This window comes from Mustela nigripes, chromosome 15 (genome assembly GCF_022355385.1).
Source record: "Mustela nigripes isolate SB6536 chromosome 15, MUSNIG.SB6536, whole genome shotgun sequence".
Taxonomy (NCBI): domain Eukaryota; kingdom Metazoa; phylum Chordata; class Mammalia; order Carnivora; family Mustelidae; genus Mustela; species Mustela nigripes.
Window position 1 is genome coordinate 8,391,898 of NC_081571.1, and position 24,592 is coordinate 8,416,489.

Consider the following 24,592-nt stretch of genomic DNA (forward strand, 5'->3'; position numbering starts at 1 on the left):
GTGATTTAGTGTGTGGTTTTTCTCTTAAAAAAAATAAAAGGGAGAAGAAAAAACTTGATTTTTTTTTTTACAGAACCTGAATCATTCTCAGTCCCCAAATAGGCTGGTAGCTGTCTAAGTCAGCATTCCGAGCTGTTTCTGTCACAGTGCCAACGAGTGTTTCTCCCACTGTGGGACTGCTCTTGTGCGCCAGCAGCATCGGGCAAGAAATAATACGGTGCCTGCTGTAGTACACGGGTTCATGTTGGGAAATGTGTGTCTTGGCACTGGGAGATTCAAAAAGTTTAAATATTCATAAGGTCTCTTATCTAAGCCCCTCACTGGTTATTAGCTCTTCACATTAAATTAAAGATATGTAAATCCTCAGAGGTTCCTGGTCTGTTTGGGCTGAATAAATCTGAACCTTCGAGAAACAAACAGCACATGGAATTTCCAGGAGAGGTGTGGTTGGTCTTCTCTGTGGCACACTCACAGTAACAGCGCCTTTCTTACTCAGGCTGCCTTCCATCATGGGGTATGGCAAGAGCCCAGATACAATTGTGATCCCTTCGTCTCCAGAACTATATTTAATTTAGCTGTACATGTATACCATTTATCTTCTTTTGCTTCAAACATTTTACATGGAGGAAGACTGCTTTGAAGGCAGAACACCCACATTCGGTATCACTGCGTTCATTTTCCTGATGTTTTGGCTTCAATTATGGGGCTTTTAATATTCATGAAGTCTGAAAAAATAAACGTCCTAGACTATTTCCTCTGAATGGAAATGTTATGGTTTCAAACCCCAGAGAAAACAATTGGTAAGTTCTACAAGCCCACATTTTCTCTCTGTCAGTTAGAAAGCAACCCCAGCTGGGCAGAAGTAAATCCTGCCCAACATTTCTGGCTTCCCAGAGCAGGTGGCTGGGGGCCGCTTTGAGGGAGAGGCAAAGAGTCAGCAGACGTGCATGTTTAAAGATTCTGTTTGGAAGAAGAGATAGTAGAATCCTTTCAGTTGATTCAAAATTACATCATTTCTGTCACTGAAGAATGTGAAGAATTGTTTATTCCATATACTTCTCCGTGTTCAAATGAAAACTAATGACCCATTTTCCTCCATTTTCTCTTCCTACTTTCCGTTAGGCCTGTAGTGATTGATATTTGCTTCTCTAGAAGTGGCTCAACCAGTCCCTTAAATATTTTCAGGAATAGAGCCAGCCTTTTAGAGCCAATCTTAAGAGCCAACCTTTTGAGAAAAACAAAATGGCTGTTCTTAATAATGCACTGAAAACCGATATCCAGCAGTGGTGTTTCGTTGACAGAATGTTGTTCTAGACCTCACTTGCTACAGCTGGCCCCTGTGTGGTCCCCATTCTGCTGACTGGCTATCATGTTGCCTCAGATGAGATTCCCAATTCCTAAAATTCTCTCCGGAGTGTGTAACCCTACCCTTCCTCCCTCTCTCATGCTCGCTGAGAGGACGGTCCCACACGGATGTCTCACCCACCTCCAGTTTCATGATTTGCTTTCTCAAGACACCTCTGTATCTGCTGTCTTCTCTTCCCTTCTCAGGAACTGTACTTTATGTATGTAAGGCTAACTGCCTCTTCCCCGGATCAGAGTTTGCATCTCTATGGCTAACTCAGATGCCGTTGGCAGATCTTTCCTTCCTACCACTGCCCACAAAGGGTGCTGAAAAGATGAACACTTGGGTCCCCAGCCTGCCTTGTAGTGACAAGTGGCCATGTGAACTGGAAATGGCCAGCAAGCACTAGGGAAACCTGGCCACGGACTTCCTTCATGATAGTGGAGCGGAGGTGGGAAGCTTCCTTCTCTTCCTTCCCAGAAGGCAGACAGAATGTCTTGTCTCTGCAGCCATTTGGGGACTGTGAAGCTGGAAGCAAGGGGACAGAAAGCTCACACTGAGGGTAGTTCTGCGGCAGGGCAGGAAAAGCCTGGGGACTTGAGAGCACAGAGGACCAAGGACCTAAGTCCAGAATTATTTGGGGAGAACTGTCAGCAACTGTCTGTTGTTTGAGCACTGTTTGTTGAGTTTTTAATTATGCTTGGACAAGTACACCCTAGCAGGTACTCCCCTCCGCCCCACCCCGGACAAAGCACATATAAAAACCATGCCTAATCTGGGGACTTCTTGTACATTTTTAATTTCTCTTTGTTCACTGGCTATTTCCCTAACAAGAGCCCCACAAACACCCTCCTCATCCTTGGTTTTCCCCTCCTTAAAGCACTCTATTTCACTCCCAACCTTGGTGAAAGAATAACCAAACGTGCCCTCCTGTGTCCTTCACATTCCTTTACTCCTGGCACTCACTTAACCTTTTCTCTCACAGGTCATAAATGTCTTTCTAGTCCCTGGAATATGGGTCTTAGTCTTGCTGTTCCTCAGCCTTTCTGCGGCGTTTGACACTCTTGTCTTCTCCCACCATACTGAAGCTCTCCTCTGACCCTCTGGTCTTCCTGTTTCTTGTCTCTCTTTGTTCCCTGAAATGTAGAGGTCCCTCAACCTTCTGTCACATTTCTCTTCTCCCTCCCCTTTCTCCCCTGCCAGTCTCATCTACTCTGAACCCAGTTTCCAATATTATTTCTGTAACTGTGTCTCAAATCTGTCCCACTTTGGCCCAGTGTTTGAAGTAGTCTCTGTTTCCAACTGCTAGACTATAGATCTTTACTTCAAGTCATCCTAGAATCTTCCTCATCCTCTTCCTGCAAGCTCTATTCAAACATTGAAAATCTTACCCATTTTCCCTCAGCCAAAATTTCTCACACCTTTCCTACAGTTTATATTTCTAGTGTTGCCCTCCTGGTGGTGGCCTATAAGTGTAGGAATATCCTAATTGGTTTTTCTGTCTGAGTCTGCCTACTTGTCTGACCCCCACCTTGGGACCTACCTCACCCTAACTCACACTTAATCTGTCACTGAGTCTTGTCCATTCTTCCTCCCAAATATCTTCCCAGTCTGTCCTTTTCCCCTCACTTCCATGACATTACCCTGGCACAGGTCACCACCTTCGGCTTAGCTCTTTGCTGCTAGTCTTGTAGAAGCTGTAGAACCTGTCCCTATTTTCTGCACCACATCTGGAATGTTCTCTTAATAATGTAAAATTATGCTCCTCCCCTTTTTCAAATCCTTTAATGACTTAGAATTTCATGTAGAACCAAAACCTTTTACGTGGCAGACAAAGCCCAGCCTGATTTAGTTCCACGTGTCTTGCCGGCTTCATCGTGAAATGTCATCAGTTGGGTGGTATGGCTCATCTTTCTGTTCTTCACATTGACTAAGGCCTTTCCCACTCAGGGCTCTTGCATGTGCTGTTCTTTCCATGTTTAGCACTCCAAACCCCTTGCCCAGACTCTTCTGGAAATTTCTAACCCTTTTTTTGGGTTCAGCTCAATGGTACTTCTTTTAAAAAGCCCTAGGACCCCTCATTATTCTTTTTAATCACATTGACATATTTTTTTCACTGCTGTGAATGACAAGAACGTCAGTTTTGGTATTTGTTTAACGGTCTATCCCTTCTGCCCTTAGAATATCAGCACCGTGAGTTGAGGAAACTTCTTTTTTTTTCTTCATTGTGTGCCCAGCAACCAGCTTAGTGTCTTTCTCACAACATGGGCTCAAAGTGCTCTTTGTGTGAATAACAAATGAAAATTGTCTCCCTGTCTGTCAAATAAAATCTCAGTTCCTCAGCCTCTTGCTCCAGGGCCTCTAGAGTCTGACTTCTGCCAACCTTTCCTGCCCTTTCCCTCACAATACCCACGCCTGCGTATGTGATGTGTGTTTGAGCAAATGGAACTCTTCACTGTCTCCTGTGTCCCTTTGTTGCTCCTGGTCCTCTGCATGAACGTCCTTCCCATTGCCATTTTTTATACCGTAACCGTACCCATTCCCTACTAGTTCAGTACATGTCCGTTAATGATACATTTGGGGGGGCGCCTGGGTGGCTCAGTGGGTTAAAGCCTCTGCCTTCAGCTCAGGTCATGCATCAGACTCTCTGCTCAGCAGGGAGCCTACTTCCTCCTCTCTCTCTGCCTGCCTCTCTGACCACTTGTGATCTCTGCCTGTCAAATAAATAAATAAAATCTTTAAAAAAAAAAAATGATACATTTTGGATTTGTCCCCAGCCAGAAGTGGTCTCTGCCACCCTTGCTTTCTCAGAGTACATTGCTGTAGCATCATTTCTGAACATATCCTGTGCTAGGCAGAAATGGTCTGTGTTTTTTCTCTCTCTTGAACCAGCATGTACGATGCTAGCTAGCCCAGCACACTGCTGAGCACGGGGCCTGGTCGGCCTACTGGATAAACGGGAGGCTGGGGTGGTGGTTCTACGCGTACCGTCAAGACAGGGAGAGCAAGCTGAGCAATCTGTTTGAAATAGGCAAACCTAACTCAGGTAAAATTGGGGAATCATCTTGAAAGTCTCAGCCAATCCCAGAGAAGATACTTGAGAAGAAGTCCTGAGTGGCCTTCAAGGTAGGGAGAGCCAGAGAGCTTAGGGTTTTGTCATAAACTTATCCAGAAGGGGTGAACATGATGTGACTTCATTCCCCTAAAGCAGGAATAAAAGCACTAAAGTCTATGGGCGCAGCTGGCTGAGCAGATGTTATGTTGAACACGGATCTCAGAGAGGCCCGACAAGGGAGAAGGCCCAGTGTGGTCCTCGCCAGAAAAGTGCCCATCCCTGATGCCTTGGGATTGGTAAGAGCAGAACCGCCCGTCTGCCTGGGGATTCCCTGATGCCTGTTTTGTTGCAGCTCCCCACAAGAAAGAAACCTTTTCATCACTTGAGTAATCACCGCCCCCTCCCCACAAAGGAAAATAAACTGAGAATTCTCCCTTTGGGTCTGCTCTGAGCATCAGCCCTAGCCGCCCTAGCACAGATCAAACCAAAATTCTTGCACCTTGTGGTCATTGGCATCAAAGGCCGCAGGTTTTCTTTCCGCCTCATTTTAATATGCTTGGGAGCCTTGGGAGGCTTAATTAAAACTGCAGGGGAGCCAAAGTCAGCATATAAAGGAACTGTTTTGATGCTTCAAAAACCCAAGCAAACAGAATCTAGATTATTCAATTAGGTATGCTTATGGGATTTGTCCTGGGTGTTTTGATTGCTCAAAGCCTGCTGGGAAAGTCAGTCATGGGGTTTAGACCTGAAAAGAACCATATTTAATGCCCCCACAATTTCACTTTTTATCTTCTTATTTAGTTTCCCATTACCAGTGCGTTATTATGAGCTATACATGAGCTCCTGCCCTGACTTCTGTTTACTCAGCTTCTTCCCCTGATACCAGATTACACGGCAGGGCCAGCCCAGTTTTCCTGCCTGGTTTGGCAGTCGTGTTCTCGGATCCCTTTCCTGCTTTGCACGGGCGGTCTTTGCTCTAATGAGACCCAGGATTGCCTGAGAGGCAGTGCAGCTGGCAGTTCAGAGCGCAGGCTCTCCCACTTCCTGTCTGTGTGGCCTTGGACAAGTCACCTGATCTCTTCCTGTGCTTTTATATCATCTACAAAAGGGAGACCCGAGTAGTGGAACCTGTACGGTATTTACTGTTGACTGTGTTAATTCGATAAGGTAGTTCATGGTAATGCACTTAGCACCATGCCTGGCTCAGGATGAGGGTTCAGTAAATGGCAGCAATTATCACAACTCTCCTGGGACGTAGATCCCATAGACATCTCCATTAGCTACAGCCAGTGCTCGAGTGAAGCTGAGAAGTGTTGTGAATGTAGGCCCCTCCCAGAGGCCTGGAGTAGCTAAACACTCCCCCCCCACACACACTTTGTGCTATCAGCAAGCCTGGTCTGAGAAGCCTCAGAGGTCACATGATAGATGGCACACCGGCTGCGGTCAGTGGAGCGTCCTCATGTGACCAGCTCTCCCAGCAGTCCCTATTACAGTAAGTCAAATCAGAGCCACTACGTCCTTACACATGGGACTCTCACTCTGAAGACATCATTCAGAGTTAGGTCTCCAGGGGCATTTATTGCCAGGACCATGGCCTTGGCCATAAAGGCCGGCAGCCAAATCTCCTGAGGCTGGGGCAGGCTGGCCTGACTGTGGGCATGCTGCACTTCATTGAGTGTAAACTTCGAGTTAACAGCTGAAACAGACCCACGTGCTGAGAGCCAACCCTAATATCTCACTGCTGGAAAGCCGCCAAGAGGGAAGGGTTATCTGATGTTGACCGAAGAACGCTTAAGAATCCAGACAAAAAAATTTGGTGTCCCCTGCTAAAGATTTACAAACAGGTGTTTCCTGGGTGGTTCTCACGTGAGAGGCTTTAACTTTCTTTCCAAATGTTTCTACCCCAATAGAGCAGGCAGTATCAGATGTATAGTATGTATGGATAGCCTGTGCAGAAAGTAGGCTCCCCTTCACCGTCTCTAGCGGATCTGTTAATAAGAGGCTCCCTGGGACAAACCAGCAGCTCAGAAGGATAGAACACGTCCCTACATCAGGAGGCTTTCAGTCTAATGAAGATGGGTAAACAAAGAAGCAGAACAGCAGAACATTGGACCTAATGCAGTATCACAGGGCATAGTGGGTCGACGGACCTGGAGCAAACAGTGGTCTGACCGCTGGCCAGGAACGTGACCTTGGGAAGAGCATGTGACCTCTCTGAGCCAAACTCCCACATCTAAGATGGAGGATAAGCTTTGCGCAGTGGCAGTATCGTAGCCAATGAGGTTTATCCGAGGCGCGATTATTGCTAAGATGGAGGATAATGTGATTTTTTTTTTGAATATTTTATTTATTTATTTGACAGATAGAGATCACAAGTTGGCAGAGAGGCAGGCAGAGAGAGGGGAAGGTAAGCAGGCCCCCTGCTGAGCAGAGAGCCTGATGCGGGGCTTGATCCCAGGACCCTGGGAACATGACCCGAGCTGAAGGCAGAGGCTTTAACCCACTGAGCCACCCAGGTGCCCTGATAATGTGATTTTCAATAGGGCCATCCAAGTGTATTGAATGAGAGGAGGGCAAGTTACTAGTAGGCCAGTGTCTGACAGATGGTAGCCATGTAAAAAATTGATGGTAGTAGAATTATTATCATTAGGGAGGGACAATGGGGAAAAAGTGTATAGTTCTGCCTGGAGAAGGTGAGGAAATGATATTTGAACTGAATCTTGAGTGGGGGAAGGAAAATTCTCAAAGTCAGAGAGTAATGGCAGAATGGGGCATTGTGAGCTAGGCAAAGAACAAGATTGGCAAGGTCAAGAAAAAGAAAAAAAAAATATTGAGGTTTGGGAGACATGCAGACAGTTCAGCGTGGCTAGAGTGCAGGGTTCTGGTGATGGAAGGTCAAGAGCAAGATCTTGATGATAGACAAGGGCCAGGCAGTGACATCCTCACATTCTGTGCCAGAGAGTTAGATTTTGCCAAAGTTTGCAGTGTACTAAAAATTCCAGTCCAAAGACTGCTACTCTCCTAGGCTATGTACATATGTTTTGGGATGCTCAACAGCCGCCCTGCAAGGATAAGATCGCCCCATTTTGTAGACGGGTAAACTTGGACTCAAGGAGATTGTTACTTAATCATGAAGCTCACTATATTAGTGAGCTAGGCAGTGAGTTTGGCAGGTTGAGTATCTGAAGGACATGTTGTCTCATTTGGTATTTCATGTTAAATTGTGTTGCCTTATTTTTCTTTTTGTTTCATGTTCTTTGTTACTCCACCCCGCAGACCTGTGGAACAAAGCAACACCACAAATAAATAGAGTGTCTCTACTGATAATCATACTTGATTGAGTTTGGTCAGTTTCCCCAGCTGAGCAGTTGATTCAGTAGAAAGGAAGGCATGGCTCACCATATGGCATAATTCACTAATACACAAAGATCCAGTTTTCCTTTGAGTCTATTGTTCTCCCCAAATAAATGAAGCATTCTATTAAAAACAGCACACTATGTCTTATTTATTTATTTATTTTAATGATAGTTATTAGGCTTGAATCCAAACTAAGATAATAGGGGACATTTGGTTGAGGTTAAAGCTATGGATTTCATAAAATTCTGTGTGTTACCCAAAAAGAAGTTGATTCAGCCCAACTCTAGATGGACCATCCTTACTCTGAACACTGGAGAAGCTTATGTTAGCCTCAACCCCAGGGATCTGGGGTATATAATGCACCAAGTGCCCAAAGCTCGGCAGTCTGAACCGCTGCTGTCAACCTCAACCCTTCAAATTACTCAACACCATTTATTCTGGATGACTTCTAAACAGGTGTTTCCTCTGTGTCACAAATGGTTTAAACTCGAGCCTAGCTTATGTCCGGCGTGTTCAGCTGAAATCACAGGGCCAGCTGACGCCCTGTGAGCATGTTTGCTCATCTGTGTCGATGCTGACAGCCAATACTTGCCGATTCCCACGTTGGTCAGTGCTGGACATAGAACAGATGTTGGGGATTATGAGGAAGAATTCGGGGAGGCTGTGAGCCTGAGTGTCCATGGAAGTAATTCATTGTGGAGATGCAGACAGGACCTGCTGAACCTTCAGTGAGAAGTTCTACGAAATAAGCCTCGGTGGGCCTGAGTATCAGGGCTCAAAACAAATGTTTTCCTGGGGTCCTTTAATTAAAAGAAAAATAATAAATCATCTTTAAACAGAGAAGGGAGAGACCCTAACCCCACAAATTTTCATTTACGTTCTCATCTATGAATTACTTAGTGGGATCATGACACTGAAGTGTCAGAGTAGAATCCTCTCCTGGATCCCACGGTAAAGCATCAGAAGATGGTCTGCAGAGTGCTGGGAGGTCGGCTGCCCCCATCACCCGCATCCCACCCCACCTTCCAGGAGAATTCCTTCAAGGCTGGGCTCCATTTATACCCAGATAACCCGAAGCTGTTTCTTCTGGCCATTTCTAGCTGCCCTGGAGTTTCTTTGTCTAGCAGACCCCACCAATGTCTGACGCTCAGCTCACTGTCCAATACCCTCTGAATCAGAGGCCCAAACCAAGGAAGGTTGTAGGTTATGGCCCTTTTTTAAAAAAGATTTTTTATTGATTTATTTGGCAGAGATCACAAGTAGGCAGAGAGGCAGGCAGAGAGAGAGGGGAAAGCAGGCTCCCCGCTGAGCAGAAGCCCGAAGCGGGTCTCTATCCCAGGACCCTGAGACCATGACCTGAGCTGAAGGTAGAGGCTTTAAGTCACTGAGCCACTCAGGTGCCCTGGTTATGACATTTTTTGTGTCTGCTCTGCAGAGCGCTGTTATCCTCAGAACTTACTGTAGCAGCGCTCTATAGAAAGCTAACCAAAGGTAACTCCCTTTTTTCTCAAGTGTTTCCGGAGAGCGTTCCATAGATTAATTCAGTTTGATCCTTCTCCTGGCAATACAATTGGAATTGTTGGTACATTTCAGTTTGTGTGCTTATTGGTTAAAAAATCAGTTTAAAGAACCAAAACTAAAGTGATGATGCAATTAGAATTGTTTCAACCAGTAAGGGTCATCAAAGAAAAAATTAGAAATCAGGTAAAGTATTTAAATAGGGTTTCTAAGAAGAATGGAATTCTACATTTTCTTTTATTGATTTCGTTGCCAGCTTATTTACAACCTGTTAAGAATACCAGCAGTAAGAATTACAGGCAAAATGGAAGTTTGCTGTTACTACCTTAGAGTTGATTTGAGTTTTTTGTCTTTTCCAAGAATATAGCATATATGTTGCTTTCTCTGGGAGTAAACATAAAAATGTTTCTGCTAGCAAGAAAGCTCATTGTTAATATGGAGAACAAAGAAACTGGCAATGGCTTACTAGTGAATGTGTTTAAAGAAAAAAGAGATAAAAGAGACATAAATTTGTATATCATTGGCATTAATTGCCATAGTGAATAAGCAAACAGACATATGAGGAAAAACATAATGGGTCCTTACAGTTTAACATTCTAAGAATCAAAATCTCAAATGTATTAGAATTTGTTCATTCAGTCAGCTGGGAGGGCTCTTTCTTTGTTTTTAATAGCAGCTCAAAGTAACCTCATTGGTTTTATTTTTGAGAAAATGGGGAAGAAGGCTAATACCTATATTTTGTCTCTCCTATGAAAATACCATCATTTCTCCCAAATCAAGAGAAATACAAGAAACAATTCTATAAAAGGAAAGAAATCCCTCAGACACTTTAATATTAAGAAGGACAAAGACAAAAAGAAGGGCCGGGTGATTTTATGAAGAGCATTATGATGTCAAATGTTATTTACATATCAACCCGATTTTAACACGGGACAATGCCACAAATATAGCAGGCTCTCTGTAGAAAGAACAATCTTAGTATATGTGCTGCCGAAGCGAGCACTAGAAAGAACAATCAAAGTGTTCAAGTTTGGTTGCGTCTAAGAATTCTTAAGTGAGGGAAGCTGTATTGAAAAGATAAATTGAGATATATGGGAAAGGAAAATGTAGCTGGAGTGCTTCTATTAGGTATGGTGAAAAAAAAAGTTGGATCTGTTTTATGTAAATTTTCAACAGTGACCTGGTAAAGAAAGTCAAAAGTACATTAATTAAATTCACAGAGCCAAAAAAGGCAAAGACCCAGGAGGTTAGATGTAAAAAAATACAGATGGACTGAGAGAGATGAGGGGAAATAGACAGACTTTTACAACATGATATTCAGCTTGGAAATATGCAAGCTAATACGCTGGGGAATACCAGCCAAAAGACAGATAGCTGGTTTAAAGAAAAAGTTAATAAAATGTTGAGTCTGAAAAACTATACAGACCAAAGCCAGGAAATTACAAAGTTATGGATCCCGCAGTAACTGTAAATTAACCCCAGTGCACATACGTAGTATTTCATATTACTGTATATGGTGTTAACTTTCACGCCTAAATACGCAGGCGTGTGTGTGTGTTTCGTCTGAGTTACGGTTGTAACGGGAACAAAGGTGCAAACAGGACGCGTAATGGATTGCCTGCTCCTCTCACAAGTCACCCAGGAGCACTGAAGCCTGGTCCAGTCTTGCGCCTTAGAGCAGAAGGGAGGAGGAGTAAGGCTTTGATCCGAAGTCCAGTTGTCCACCAAAGGCAGTGGGAAGATACACGCGTTTCTTAACATTTGTAAAGAAGTCATGAGTGTCCTGGGTACGTGGAAGGAAGTCTATAGTACATTCCCAAGATAACACATTGGATTTAACATGTCTCCACTCTAATTTCTCCTTTCCTTTTGCTTGCCTCATGTACACTGCTCCAAATCCAATATACTCCTTTTACCCATATTTTTTGGCCCAATTACCATCCATTTTTCTTCTTCATAAACCTCATCTCTTACTGGGATCATTACAGGAGCTAAAATACAATGCTTTCCTTTTAAAGCTTCCAACCTACCGATCTAGTTGTTGTTTGCTTTTGCTTTTTATTTTCCCCCTTTGTTTGTTTTTTTAGAGTTCCAGTCAACTCATATGCAGTACGTATCTGCCTTCAGACATAGGACCAGGATAGAGGAGTCCACACACTACTTCCTGAAGCATTGTACTGGCCATTCCTCTTCTACTTCATGCATCTCCTTCTAGCATCTTCTACCTTCATCATAGCTACATCCTGATTTTTCACACCTGACTTCGGCTCCATTATTGGGAAGTATTCTACATACGTAGATTACTCTTCTCTTTATCAGGTCTTCATGATCCTTTGACCTCCTTGATGCCTGGGAGGTTCTCCGTGGCCACCTTCCCTTTCCTTGGCTTGCTACACCTCTGTGACCCCATCACTGAAATCTGTCTTCTACAAGATCTTAGCATCTGATTCCCCGGGCTCACAGCAAGTCCCTGTTCTTCTACTAACGCTGGGCCCCCATTCCACTGACCCTGCTGTCCACCTTCACTGTCATTATCAATCTCTCAATCTTGTAGTTGATGTCCAGTAAATACTCTATGAATGTTCTCTTACCCATCTCCCAGCCTTCATCTTTCTTTTTCCCAACTAAACTCCAAAATCAATTATTGAAGTGATTTTACTTCAATACTTTAATTCCTGTGCCCTCTTTTGTTCTGATAGTTCTGCTTGTCCCACCCCTCATCTGCTTGCTTAGTAGCTCTGTGCTCTTAGGGTTTTCAGTGGTTTTAGAGAAAGTCAGATGATTTGTATCCTCACCAAATTCATCTATTTATGCTAATAGTTGACCCTCATTGATATTCTAAGACCTGTTTATCTGAATTCCCATTCTCCAAGCAGTATCTTCTATGGTTTCTTATTCCTCTTAGCCCCGAACTGCTCTGTTCTGTACATATGACTCCACCTTCTGCTCACAGAGACTGAGGTCATTTCCTATCAGTTTCTGCAGTCTTCTTACTACCCAAAAGTGGTAGGGTTTGCCCATCACGGGGTGCAAGGGACACCTCAATATATAAGACTTGCCCACCTCTCTTGAGACAGAGTCTGGGCTCTGGGGTCAGACGGCTGGGTTTGAACTGTGGCTCTCTCATGCTGCATGACCCTGGCTGGGGCATGTGACTTTTCTCAGCTGATTACCTCACCCATAAGACAGGAATGATAATAGTGCCTCCCTGGCAGGGTTGCTGCAGGATGGAATGCACCACTTTGTAGAGAGGGCTGAAGCCCCTGCTGGGCACACAGCAAGCACAGAGTCATTGTAGGTCTTCTGTCACTGTCATGGCCATCCTTGTCAGTGTCCATGTGTTAATCTTACTATAAGCTGCCCAGCCTCATTTCTTCAGCCTCCCTCCAAAACTAGTTAGAGCCAGTCAGCCTCCCCTTTTGTCCACCTTCCCCTTCCTTGTTGTCTCTTGCTGCTTCCCCTCGCTCCAGAAGCTTCCGCCTCCTCCGTCGTGCCTCCTACGTTTGGAGGCTCTCCTTTGTCTCCCTGTCTACTTCAGAGGCCCTGTTTTGGCCTTCTAGGTTCTGCCCTCACTTTGATGGCTCCCATAAACTAGTGTCTTGATTCATGATCCCTGTTCCAAATGCCTTTTGTGGCTTTTTCTTGTCTCCAGAATTAAATCTAACCCCCCCAGGCCGACATTCAGGCCTGCCTCCCTACACATGGCCAAAACCCAAGCACATTTTTCTCTTGCAGAGTATGCTCCCATCACTCCCAACTTGGGTCTTTGTTCCAACTCTTCTGGTGGGAGGGCTTCTCATTCCTTGCAACTAGATAGAATCCCACTGAACCCCACACTGAACCCCATACCTCTTCTAGACCACTTTACTTTCAACAGATCTATCTCCTCCTCTGCCGACCAGCATCTGCTAGAGGACAAGCCCATCCCTCTTGCTCCCCATGTGGGGAACATCCTCGCAGCACCACATGTGGAAATGAAGTTTGTGAATTCATACCTGGACAACCCCCCCTCACCCGCCTTTGAACCTAACACTTGGACCCAGGCCGCACTCAGCTGCATCGTATGCTGCTGCCCCTGTGGCCTAAAAATGGACTTTCTCAACATTGTGACGACTTGCCTGTGCAGGGACAAATCACGGAATCCAATACCCAGCCTACTTAAATATTAACATGCCACTTGCTTCATCTCTTTTTTGAAAGATAAAATGTTAACCATATTGTTGAGGACCCCTGGTGGCCCTCGCAATCTCGTTCACCTTGAGCTAGAAATTCTCTCATGACCTCTTACTATTTTCATGCACATATAAACCTGTAGGAAATATAAACAATACACAGTGTTGAATTGTGCAGGGTTTTGAAACCTTATACAGATTGTGTCATATAGAGCCTTCTCTTCAACACTGGGTTGTTTTGGGGTTTCTTTCAAAACTGCTTTTGATGTTTACTCATAGTGAAATAATTGTAGTTCACTTATTTTAATGCTCTTTACAGTTACGTAAATATGCCAAAATTTATTTATTCTCCTATTGATACACATTTAAGTGTTTTTTTTTTTTTTCCTTTACCAAAAGTACTACAGCAAACTTTTCCTGTCCATATCTGTGGGCCCGTGTGAGTTTCCCTGGAGTATATAGCCAAGAATGGAATGTGCACTAGGAATCTCTCAATCCGTGGCTTTTCTTGAAACTAGTGTCTTTTAATGTGAAGCTTTCATGGTAATGCAGTCAAACTCATCTCTTTCCTTCATGGTTTCTGCTGTTTTGTATCAAATTTTCTCAAAGCTAGTCAAGGTCGTAGGGTATTCTTCCACATTTTCTTCTACAAGGTTTTAAAGGTTTTGCTCGTCACCCTGGGAGCTATGTGTGCATGTGGTGGAAAACAGGGACTACTGGCAACACAATAAGGATGGCCCCACCCTGGTCAGCCATTCCCCCCCCCCCCCCCCCATCTCTCCACCCTTCATCCCCACCTCTCCTCCCCGCCACACTGCCCTGCTGATGCATAGGATGCTCAACCATTTGGTCTCTAGTTCTCCAGTACTGTCCTATGGGATTCTTCATGTCCAGCCTCTGTTGTGTTGCCTCTCGGGCAGGGTCTGAGCAGAATGGGGCTGGGGAGACCCTGCTACCCAGACTTACAGGAACATGAGCATGTGTGTCCAAGCAAATAGGTTTGAACACAGAGTGCATCTGGGATGCTCTGCGATCCCTGTACTAGAGACTGTCTCTGTGGAACGCCTCAGAGCCATAAGACCGCCAGTATAGTTAAGCCAGAAACCTCTAAACCTATGCTGGGCCATCAACTGGAGGCCTCCTCTCCTCACTCATATTACTTCCGTTTTATGAAAATGATTAATTTCTAATCTTTTGATGCCCCTGGGATGCTTTGAAGGCCAAGGTATTATTTTTGCTCCATCGGTATCAATTCATAAGACTTGTCCTACTGAGAAATCATGAGAAACCATGAAATCCCAACAGATCCTTCAGCCTATTTATTGTGTGTTTGTTTTAAGTAATCTCTACACCCAGTGTGGGCCTCGAACTCACAACCCTGAGATCAAGAGTCCTGTGCTCCCCTGACGGAGTCAGCCAGGCTCCTGTGGCCTATGTAATAGATTGTGGGCCGTCCGTTAGCAGACAGCACCATGTTGTTTATTAGCACCAAGACGTGGTAGCCTTTGCTTTATTGAGTGAAGACACATCAAGCCTTGCTCAGCACTACTGCCCTGTGCTGGGGAAATGACAACATTCCTGTGAAATACTTCAATTATAATTACATTATTTTAATGTATCATCTTATTTTTTTATTTTTATCTTTTTTAAATTAACATTTAATGTATTATTTGCCTTAGGGGTACAGGTCTGTGAACCATCAGGCTTACACATTTCACAGCACTCACCATAGTACATACCCTCCCCAATGTCCATCACCTAGCCACCCCATCCCTACCCTCCCACACCCCCAGTAACCCTCAGTTTATTCCCTGAGATTAAGAGTCTCTTAGGTAGGGAGGGAAGAAAATGAGACGAAAAATGACCAGGGAGGGAGACAAACCATAAAAGACTTTTAATCTCGAGGAGATAAATGTATCATTTTAAAAACATTACATTTTAAGCAGAATAGAAAGATGTAAGGGTCAGAAATGTAATGAAAGAATGGATTTATGTAAAGTCAGACTAGAATTTCTGAGCTAAAAATGGAAGCTGGATTATACAAACATAAAGGCTTGTAAGTAATTAAAAGGAAAGTTACTGAAATACAAACAGATCATAATAAAATACAAGTCAATTACGAGTAGACAGCACAGCCATTGTCTGTTAAGAATATGTTTCTCATTCCTTGGGACAGGTAGGTCCCCTGGCTCTAGAGTCAGAGAGACCTGGGTTCAAATTCCAACTCAGATCCTTTACATGTGACCCAGAACTTGTCGCTTCACCACTGAGTCTTAGTTGCATCATCTATAAAATGGAAACAATTAGTTTCTCTCTTGCAGGTGTTTTTGTGGGGCTTAGAAATAACATACATGGGAGTACCCAGAAAGAGATGTTCCATGGAAGAGTAGAAGCTCAAATAAAGGCCCATCTCCCAGTTGGGCTCAAGGCCAGTGGTGTCTTTAAGGAAGATAGAAAATGCTAGGGAAGGATTGGGAAGACATGAGGGCTGGTTTTACAGTATTAATATACCTTTATAGTGTGTGGAATGCCCTTGCTGGAAGTTTGTAAATATTGCAGATTGTATCTGGGAGCATGGAAGGGCAGCCAGCACTGTCACAATGTGTCAGAGGTGAACACAGAGTCTAACCAAATGCTCTGCACTGTATCCATGTGTGTAGAAGCCAGTGGCTGTAGCCTTAGAGGAGTCTGCTCCCTTCCTCTTTGGGTCTCTTGTGAGTAACAGGTTGACACAGAATGACACAGCTTAGAAACTGCTGAAGAAGGCAGGCAGGACAGGTGTTGCTGTGAGGCTTGTAGTTTCGTGAAAGAAATCTACCAGACAGGTAGAACGCATTATTTTAATTTCTTTTTTTTTTTTTAAAAGATTTTATTTATTTATTTGACAGACAGAGATCCCAAGTAGGCAGAGGCAGGCAGAGAGGGGGAGGGAAGCAGGCTTCTTGCCAACCTGGGAGCCCCATGTGGGGCTCAATCCCAGGATCCCGAGACCATGACCTGAGCCGAAGGCAGATGCCCAACCATCTGAGCCATCCAGGTGCCCTGAATTATTTTAATTTCTTAATTTGATACTGGGATGAGTATTTTGGAATACTCATTTGCTTACCAATAAAACTTGATTAAATCAAGTTTTCCTCTCCCCTGCTTCCGCCAGAACTTTTTTTTTTCTATTAAAAAAAAAAAAAAAAAAGGAAAATCAGCTTCAGTGTGGAGGAGCGGTAAGAAGTAACAACAAGAGTGAAGGAGAAAGAGAGAAGAGAAATATGCAGAAGGCGTCCCCGGGGGGCTACACGCTGCTGCTAAATTTCAGTTGCAGTTGTCAGAGTTAAAGAAAACATTGGAGAAAATGTCTCATCGAGGGGTCCCCGGATTGTTGTGCTGTGAGGAGGCCAGCGGAGGGGGGACCAAGGCCAGCTGGCAGGGGCTCCGACGACAGGGTGCCATGCACCAGCCACTGAGCTCATTTGCTCCGCTTCGGGTCATTTTTACAGTCAGAGCTGTTTCAGGATCAGCACAAGACACTGTGCACATGTTTGGTGGTGGGAGCTGAACGAAGGAAGAAGTCCATACTTAATTTTAAAGGGTGAGTCCAGGACTTCCCAGGGATTTAGGTGAAATGAAATGTAGATGAACACAGAATACCGGGCACGACAGCCCTGGGAGGAAGTTCCTGCTGCCCTCTCAAGGGTTCTACAGTGGAGGAAACTGAGGCACAGAGACGTTAATCAACCCCATGTAAGTGTCATGGTCTGAAGCTTAGAGGCATATCCTAGGTCCGTCTGAATCCAAAGCCCTCATTCTTCACAACCATATTCAGTGGCAGAGAAGATCCCTGCAGGAGCAGTAAGGCGTTAGCCCAAGGCTGCGACCCTGGGTTCTAGAACTCCAGTGTCTTGGTAAATGTTCATTGTGACTTTGTAAGGCAATGGAGCACAGTGCCTGTATACCAAGGAGTTATTGCTCTTCTCCTGAGACTCTTTTTGGTCATGGACCTCTATTCTGGAATATAGATTGAGATACACCCCAAGGACTACCCCAGCAGGGTAGGAAACAGAAACCTTGATCCACTGCAGTGATCAAGAGCTACCTGAAGCCTGGATCTGAGCAAAAGTGTGATACAGTTAAAGCTTGGTGATTCAAGGGCTTTCCATATATGCCCCCACCCCTGTTCCCACACCTAGTAAGCTCCTACTTACGGCTCCGGGGAATGTCCTATGTCTGCTGATTGGCCATCTAATGTACAAAGTATTTTCAAACCCAGACATGCTTTTATGACTGTTCATTACACTTTCCTGAAACTTGTTCATGAAACACCCCTGACAGTGGAGGAAAGAGAAGGCAAGCATTCCCCCAGGGAAGCCTGGGGATGTATCCTGTGGCATTGCATCTCAAAAATGGTACTGACTGAAGAGTCTGGTTTTAGGGGAAAGAATCATTCACATTTATTGCAAAAATATTCTTGGTTTTATTTTCTATATCATTTATTTTCACTCTAATCTTTATTATTTCCTTTCTTCCAGTTTAAGGTTTCATTAATTCTTTTTCTAGCTCCTTTAAGCATAAATTTAGGTTATTTGAGATTTTTCTTGCTTCTTCAGGTAGGCCTGTATTGCTATAAACTTCCCTCTTAGAACTGCTTTTGCTGCATCCCAAAGGTTTGGGATCATTATGTTTTTGTTTCCATTTTCATTTGCTTCTGTGTACATTTTAATTTTTTCTTTTATTTCCTGGTTGACCCATTCACTGTTTAGTAGCATGTTATTTAACCTCTGTGTACTTGTGGTCTTTCCAGAGCTTTCATTGTTGACTTTTAGGCTCATAGTGTTGTGGTCAAAAAAGGTGCATGGTATGACTTTGATCTTCCTGAATTTGTTGAGAATTGTTTTGTGGGCTAACATGTGATCTGTTCTAGAGAATGTTCCATGTGTATTTGAAAAGAATGTGTAATCTACTGTTTGGGGTTGAATGTTCTGAATATATCTGTTAAATCCATCTGTTCTAGTCTGTCATTCGAAGCCATGGTTTCCTTGTTGATTTTCTGTTTAAATGATCTGTCCATTGATGTAAGTGGAGGTTAAAGTCCCCTACTAATATTGTAGCATTATCAATTAGTTCCTTCGTGTTTGTTTTTAATAGCTTTATACATTTGGGTGCTCCTATGTTGAATGCATAAATATTTATAATTGTTAGATCTTCTTGTTGGATTTTTCCCTTTATTATTATATAATGTCCTTCTTTGTCTCCTGTTATAGTCTTTGTTTTAAAGTCTATTTTGTCCCATGTTATTTTTGCTACTCTGATTTCTTTTGATAATTCATTGCCATGATAGATGTTTCTCCATTTTCCCGCTTTCAGTCTGCAGGGGTCTGTAGGTCTGAAGTGAGTCTCTTGTAGGCAGCGTATAGATGGCTCTTTTTTTTTTTTCTTTTTAATCCATTCTGACATCCTGTGTCTTTCGATTGGAGTGTTTGTCTGTTTGCATTCAGAGTAATTATTGATATGTACTTATTGCCATTTTATTGCTGGTTTTGTGAGTGTTTCTGAAGATTTTTCTCTGGTCTGTCCTTTCTCTCTTTCATAGTTTGCTGAAATTCTTTTTTTTTTTTTTTAAGATTTTATTTATTTATTTGACAGAGAGAAATCACAAGTAGATGGAGAGGCAGGCAGAGAGAGAGAGGGGGAAGCAGGCTCCCCGCTGAGCAGAGAGCCCGATGCGGGACTCAATCCCAGGACCCTGAGATCATGACCCGAGCCGAAGGCAGCGGCTCAACCCACTGAGCCACCCAGGCGCCCCAGTTTGCTGAAATTCTTTAGTGATATTTTTGGATTTGTTTCTCTTTATTCTTTACATATTTATTAGTGGATTTTGATTTGTGGTTACCATTGGGTTCGTATATAGCATCTTCTGCATATAGCAGTCTCTATTAACTTGATGGTCATTTGAGTTTGAACCCATTCTTTACCCCTATCCTCCCCACATCTTACGTATATGGTGTCATATTTTATATCCTTTTATTTGGTGAGTTCCTTGACTGTTTTTTTTTTTACAGAAATACTCATTTGTACTGCTTTTGTGTTTCCTACCTTCACACTGTGGTTTTTGGCCTTTCATTTCCACTCAAAGAGACCCTTTTTAGTATTTCATGCAAGGCTGGTTTAATGGTCATGAACTCCTTTAGTTCCTATTTGTCTGGCAAACTCTTTATCTCTCCTTCTATTCTGAATGATAGCCTGGCTGGATTGATTGTTCTTGGCTGCAAGTTTTGCCCATTCACTACTCTGAATATATATCATGCCACTTTTAGCTTGCAAAGTTTCTGTTGAAAAATCTGCTGATAGGCTTTTGGGGTTTCCTTGGAATGTAACTGTCTTCTTGGAGGATTTAATATTTTGCCATTTTAATTATAATATGTCTTTCATTACAATATGTGAGACATATTATAATAAATCCAAATTAATTACATTTGTAATCCATCTGAAAGTGTGGATCTGCTTTTATTGATTCTGTTAGTGGTTCTCTGTGCCTCCTAGATCTGGATTATCTGTTTTCTTCCACAGATTAGAGAAGTTTTCAGTTACCATTTTTTCAAATTAATTCTCTAGGCTGGTTTCTCTCTCTTCTTCTTCCGAGACTCCTATAATATGAATGTTAATACATCTGGTGGAGTCACTGACTTCTGTAAGTCTATTCTCATTTGCATAATTCTTTTTTTCTCTTTTGTTCAGCTTGCTTACTTTCTACTACTCTGTCTTCTAGGCCATTAATTATTCTGCTTCTTCCCACCTGCTGTTCATTCCATCAAGTGTATTTCTCATTTCATTATTGAGACCTCTCGGCTGTGTTATTCCTTATGTCTGTGTTAACTCTCTCATTGATGTCCTCCATTCTTTTCTCATGCCCAGTGCTTTAAATTCTCCATCAGCCTCGTTATTTTTTTCTGTTGCACTTGGGTTTCCACCTGTGTCCTTGTCTTGTTCTTTTGTTTGAGAAAAATCCCTCTCTCTTCTCATTTTGTCTAAGTCCCTGTGCCTTTTCTTCTGTGTGAGGAAAGTCAGCTATGTCTCCTGTTTTTGAGGGTAGTGGCTTTATGAAGAAGGATGCTGTGGTGCCCTGCTGTGTAGTGTCCCCTGTTCCCCAAGGCCTGGTGCTTCTGAAAGTGTGTCCAGTGTGGGCTGCATGCACTCTGCTATTGTGACCTGACCACTTTTTCCTTCAAGCTAGTCATCTCCAGAAGCTCTTGTTGCTTATTGTGGGCAGTACTTGGTCCCTGGCCTAAATGTGGTAAGTTTTAACTTGGTGTGTTCTGGTCCGCTTGGGAAATGAGGCCTGTCCTCACTCTCTCTGGTACTGAGACCTTGCAAAACTCCCTAGTCAGAAGATGTGGTGTTGGCAGGAGTTTGGGCCAGTCTTCCGGAGGAGGGACCCCCCACCGTGCTGGGAGTGAGGGAACATGACTGAGTGGGGGCGTTCCACTAGAGTACAGTGAGAGTCAGCATTCTGCTGATTCCTGCAGGTGGCCTTGGGCTTGTGCTGAGGGCAGGGAAGGAAATGGCACTGGCCTGTTCCTTTGTTCTCTGAGCAGTCTCTCCGTGAAGGCTTGTCTCTCTGGGATGTGCTCCAAGATGAGCGAGTAATCCCACTGTGTGCTCCAGGGGCTCTTCAGATCCCTGTTTCCACACTGTATGTCTGTGGGCTATTGCCCTGCCTTTTCTCCAAGAGCAGCACAGTGCCCTCGGAGCTCTTTTAGAACCAACCCTGCTGATCTTTAAAACCCAAAACTTTAATCCCTGTTGATTACAAGAATTCATAAAATTCAGCCCTCTAGCTTCCCAAGCCAATTACTCTGGGGATTCTTTTTCTCCATGTGCTCGTTCCCCTATGAGCTAGTCTGTCTCTTGTCCTCTGCAACCATGGATCCCTCCCCATTACAGTGGCCACAGTCTGTTTCCCAAGTCATATCATTCTACTTTCTAGCTTCGTCGATGTGGCCTCTTCTCTACCTTTAGTTGTGGAGTTGGTCCTTCCAGTCTTCACATCGATTTCTGGAGTATATAGGATGATTTCATAGTTGTCTAGTTGTGTCTGTGGGAAGAGACAAACCTAGGGTCTTCCTGCTCTGATGCCATCTTCCTCTTACCCTCTTTTCTTGGTTTTAACATGAAATGATCTATTTTTCAAATCTTCAGGTGAGACTGGAGATCTAGGATGATATGTCTTATTTATCCTGTGGTTTTTACTCTAATTTAGACTATGCAAATCTTCCAGGTCATATTAGCATTTTTAAAGGTATTCTAAATGCTCAAAGGAGTGATTAATGAGGACTTTTCAGTGAGATAAAATATCTCATATTTAGGATATATGTGTGAGAATGTATACAGTATATTAATTATGCAGTTCCAACTGTCTGCCTCTTCGCTGATTTCAAGTGCACAAGCTGAGGAGACACTCCTTCCTAGGGTCACTCCTGTCACTCCGCATGAGTGGCTGCCAGCCTTATGTACCTTTAAGGCCATCTGCTGGGGCAGAATTTTTTTTATCATCCTCCCAAACAATGATTTGATGTTTTTAGTTTGTGGTTCCTGCCACCAAAGAGCCCACAGAAAAACCTAAAATCTGACACGATCTCCAGGATCTTCAGCTCTAAATTCCTTCCCATCCGTGCTAAGGATAAGGATGGTTGTGGGCTGCTTATTCTATAGCTGTTTAGTTCTCTATGACTGCAGAGAGCTCACTCACTCCTCAGCCCCGTGGAAGCATGTTAGGCTCTTTAACAAAGTCTGGCTTGAGAATTTTCCCCAGCTTCCTGGGACACAGGACTCAGGCAGGGACCATAGTTAGCCTTCTGACATGTACCCACATGGAGAACATTTTTCACGAACAGTTAGAAGCTGTTCTTTTTTCTACTCGGGCACAAAGTTATCAATGGACATCTTTCATCATTGTGGAGTGACAGCTGAGTCCATGCTCTGAGTAGTGATAAGAGCAGTGCCCGGCCTGGTGTCATGATAGGAAGTTCACCTTGATGGGTTAAAAGTAGAAGCACCCTGTTGGCAGTGAGCACAAATGAGCAGTGCTTATGGCTGAGCAGAAAGAATAGAATTTGGCTATTTCACTACTTAGCTATTTTCACTGTGAACACTTGCCGCTCTTTACCAACGAAGAACCTATTTGCAATAGCATTTGGGAATTCTGCATCATACTGTTCAACCTATCCACCCCCCTGAGAGCAGTGGTGGGTAAACCTCCTGACAGTTGGAGCAGAATCTCGTCACCCAGTTCGCCCTCAAAGTTCACTAAAGAATCGCTTGCATCCCTACTGTCCACTTCTAGGATATCCAAGTAAGATCTGGGCTTATCTCAATAGCATACAAGGAAGTAGGTAGTTATGGGAATGTGTCTAATACTTACCATGTGCCATGCACTTTTTATCGTGCTTTGCGTTTATTAATTCATTTAGGCCTCAGGGAATCCCTCATGAGAAAGTATTTTTACCATTTTACAAAGGAAGAAACACAAGCATGGTAGTTAAGTAAGAGTATGCGGCAGATCTGGGATTGGCATCCGGGCGGACTGTCTGTGCTTCTTATGGACTGAGTTTGTTTGTGGCCCCCTAGAATTCATATACTGAAGCCCCCACCCTTCATATAATGATATTTGGAGATGGGGACTTTGAGAGGTGATTAGGTTTAGATGAGGTCATGTGGCGGGGGTGGGGGCCCTCATGATGGGAGTGGTGCCCTCATAAGTGGAGGCATCAGAGAGCTTGCTCCCTCTCCCTCCTCCTCCCTCCTTGCATGGGTGCATGCAGACATACACGCACACGCACACACACATGTCATGTGAGCACAGTGAGAAGGCAACCTTCTATGGACCAGGAAGAGAACTTTCACAAGAGGCCAGCCACTCTGGCACCCTGATCCCGAGATGTCCAGCCTCCAGAACTCTGAGGATATGTGTCTGCGGTCTATGCCCACAGTCGCTGGCATGCTGTTAGGGCAGCCAAAGCTGCCAGACAGTGGTCTTGAAGACCGTGCAATCCAGCCCTGCACAGAAGCTTTTTGAGAAACACCTGCTGCTCACTGTCTTTGGTCTTTCAGATGCCCTTCCTCAGTAGTCCCTCTGCCAAGCTCCTGATTCGAGACGTTGATTTCATCCACTTCTATGGGAAGAGGAATGAGTGAAACACCTTCGTATTCTACCGTAGGAAGAGCAGGTGACCCATAGGCTGTGTCACAAGGGTGTGTATTCTGACACCAGGCAGCCAAGGAACGAGTGAAGTGAAGCAGCCCCTCTCGGTTCCAGAGCCCTGCCCTCTGCAAGGACAAGAGGGCAGCTTTCAGTACACCAGGAGCCAGCCCCTGGGTCTCTGAACCTTCTAGAGTCAGGAGCCAGCTACTCATAATCATGATGAGGGACACTCGTCTCTCATCTAGGGGCCTGTCACTCAGATGGTGAACAGGTGAGATGGGCCATCTTTATTGGTATCTGTCCTAAATACTGTGCCTTAACGTTGAACCTAATATTCCAAATTACCACAGTAGTTGTAACTGTGAGGCATCAAATTTTTCTCTCAGAAAAATGGATGACTTTCTGTGACAACACAGTGACTCTTTTGCCTTTCTGTGCAACCACATGAGAATTACAATCTAGAAATAGTAATTGTTGAAGTTGTCTATAAACACATGAAATAAGCACTGTGCCACAGACACTCAGACCCTCAGCATAATTTCTGGAAACCAGCAGGCCCACCTCTACAGAAGGAGAGTCAGAGCAGGTACCATGGTGTCCCTGCAGCCCTCCCCAGCCCCCCTGCAGGACAACTGCCCCAAAACACAGAAGACAGAGGCTACATGCATGTCTTCAGTGAATGTCATTTCTTTTGTTCTCGAAGGTAGAAGAGAGTACAGATCGCATATTTTTAAAATTATACACAACCAGTTTTAAACCTGACCTCACTTTGGACATGAGTCCCACATTTCCGAACAGTGATAGCTTATTTCCTTGCCTTAATTTTGTGTACCAGGCCCCGTGCTATGTGGTAAGAATTATCTTCTTATTCAAAAAACCACCTCAGGAAATCAGTGGTCTCTAAAATGGGGTGCTAAGGAGCAAAATAGGAAATCAAAATGACCACTAGCTGGAAA

General features: G+C 43.9%; 1 protein-coding gene, 1 long non-coding RNA gene and 1 pseudogene across 3 annotated transcripts in view; 2 read left to right on the forward strand and 1 right to left on the reverse strand.

The window, feature by feature from the left end:
* Nucleotides 1-24,592, forward strand: part of LOC132002552 (phospholipid-transporting ATPase IB) — a 606,778-nt gene that overhangs the window by 517,305 nt on the left and 64,881 nt on the right. The gene's annotated exons all lie outside the window — the stretch shown is intronic.
* On the forward strand, nucleotides 6,649-6,709 carry LOC132003090 (U4 spliceosomal RNA; annotated as a pseudogene).
* Nucleotides 7,951-24,592, reverse strand: part of LOC132002553 (uncharacterized) — a 40,986-nt gene continuing 24,344 nt past the window's right edge. The window contains exon 3 of the long non-coding RNA XR_009399943.1: nucleotides 7,951-8,557. This is a non-coding gene — a long non-coding RNA (uncharacterized LOC132002553). The remainder of the gene's footprint in view (nucleotides 8,558-24,592) is intronic.